The sequence below is a fragment of the Carlito syrichta genome, unplaced genomic scaffold (genome assembly GCF_000164805.1).
Source record: "Carlito syrichta isolate Samal-C Ts95f unplaced genomic scaffold, Tarsius_syrichta-2.0.1 Scaffold315856, whole genome shotgun sequence".
Classification (NCBI taxonomy): Eukaryota; Metazoa; Chordata; class Mammalia; order Primates; family Tarsiidae; genus Carlito; species Carlito syrichta.
This window is the reverse complement of record NW_007259952.1, coordinates 334686-337223: the sequence shown is the minus strand read 5'-3', so window position 1 is coordinate 337223 and position 2538 is coordinate 334686.

The window sequence follows — 2538 nt, the reverse complement described above, 5'->3', positions numbered from 1 at the left end:
TATAAATTACTTGACTGGTATTTTTTTATTTCCTGTACAAAAAAATAGTTAGGTCCTTGTTCTATATTGGGTTATAGGGTTTCTGCTGAGAAGTCTGTTGTTAGTCTAATGTCCTTTCCTTTATAAGTGATTCAGAATATTTTCTTTCATGTTGACTTTGGAGAATCTGATAATAAGAAACCTTGGCAAGGTTCTTTTTGTGATACATCTTGCAGGACTTCTTTGGTCTTCTTGCATCTGGATGTCTAGGTTTCTCTCAAGACCAGAGACATTTTCTTGAACTATTTCCTTGAACATATTTTTTATACTTTTTACTTTGACTTCTTCCTCTGGAATGCCTGTGGTTTGGTTGCTTTACATAGTCTCATAGGTTTTGCTCATTCTTCTTGATTCTTTTTTCTTTGTTTCTGTCTGACTGGGTTAGTCAAAGGGCCTGACTTCCATCTCTGAGATTCTGGTTTCTACTTGTTCTAGCTTATTGTTGTAGTTTTGTACCGTGTTTTGTGTCTTCCATTGAGTTTTTTAGTTCTGTTTGTTTTTTTTTTAAATTTAAAACTCTTCTTTCATCTCCTGGATTGTTTTGCTAATTTATTTGTGTTGGCTATCAGCTTAATCTTGCATCTCATTGAGCTTCTTTATAATCAATACTTTGAATTTGTTGTTTGACATCTCAGCAATTTTATTGTGTTTAGTTTCTGTTGTTGAAGAATTGATGGGTCCCTTTGGAGGGATAAGACCCTATTTTCTAAATAATTTCAGGATTGTTTCTCGGGTTCTTTCTCATCTGGATGAACTATGGCAGCTAATCTGTGAAAATACCTTTAGCATAGATGGCCTGTGTATGTAGGCTTTCCCAGGTGTTGGTTGTAATAGTAATGTAGTGGGGTGTGGATTGAACCACTGATTCCTGTGAGGCTATACTGACAGGAGTCTTTGGACCCCCAGTGGCGTATGCTGGTGTGAGCAAATTACCTGTAGTGATGCCTATTTGAAGGAAGCAGCAAATTCAGATATAAAAAGGAACCCTGAAGAATTTACGGTAACAACAATAATGATAGTAATAATAATGATAATAGCTAACATGTATCAAGTTTTTTTAAAAAATTGAGACACTACTCTAAACACTTTGTATGTAATAAATCAATCCTAAAAGTAGCCTATGAGGTAGTTACTATTAATTATTCCCAATCCACATGTAAGGAAATGAAGATAGAGATATTAAGAACTCAGCTGTGTGAACTGACCAAGTTACTTAACTGAGACAAGTTAATAGTAAAACAGTATTTAAAAGAGTTAGAATCATCCAGATGTTAAAGCTGTTGTTAACATCTGTGGAAGGAACAAGAAATCACTGAAGAAGTCTTCAAGAAAAATGACCATTTCCTAGCGTATACTGTTCATAGACTTTCAATGGTATTAGTGAACACTAAACTGGCAAGGAAAAGTTTCGAGCCATGTGACTTCCAATTTAGAATGCAGTTCGAAAACCCTGAAAGCAATGAAAAATGCTTTCTTGCTTTGGAGAGATTCACCAGGAAGAGATGTCATCTTTTATCTAAACTTTCATTGTACTCTTATTTTAAGGTACTTCACTCAGTCTAGTCCATGTTGAAAAAACCTCCTAAGAGAACATTTCAAAGATTACTTTTAGATTAAGTTTTTGGATTTAACACCTAATACATATCTATAAAAGTGTATGCCTATAGTTGCATATTGCATATATGGTATTCCTATGGTATAAACGGTTTCCAGGAATGAAACTTATACAAAACTGCATGTATAGGAGATAAGCATTCTATGTAAGGTCCAATAACTCTCCACATGACTATTGGCCAAAACCCAAGAAAACTGCAAGTGAGTTTGTGCACAGTGAATTCCTCAGCACTTCATGTGCATGTGTCCTTAAGGGCTTAGCCTTTCCATCATTGCCTGGTATGGTGCTTAATATGTTTATTGAACTAAACCAGTATCAACAGCTAAAGCATATGGAGTGCTGTCTTTATCCAGGCACTGTGCTATGTGCAGAGATTCCAATGTCGAAGCCTGTCCACAAACCATGTGGGGTGTACACAAACCCAGGCCTCTCACCACAGAAACTCTCCTGAGTTGTTAGTGCTTCTTCTCCTGAAGTGTGGCCTTGGGTTACCTAGAGGCAGGTGTCCTCCCAGCTGCCAGGCTGCCTGCAACTCCCATTCCCCCCTCTTCTCAGCTCTCTCTTCCTGGTTGAGGGGCTTCCCTATTAACCATTTTGTGAGCCAGACAGAAAAGCTGCTGACACACCCTGAGCCCAAGAAACCGATATTATACATTTTATCCGTATTCTGAGGTTCTCTCTGAATCCTAAATCGGTTACGCTTTTCCCATTTGAGTTTTAGATTCAGGTCATTTTTTCCGACTTGAATTTTTAGAGAACTTTTTCATTCAAACTCCACATTTAATTAAAAGAGGTCTTCAGTGTGATTCCCCTCTTGAATTATCAAACAGCCTCATGAATTTTGTACTGTCTGTATTTTACAGGTGAGAAAACTGAGGCATATT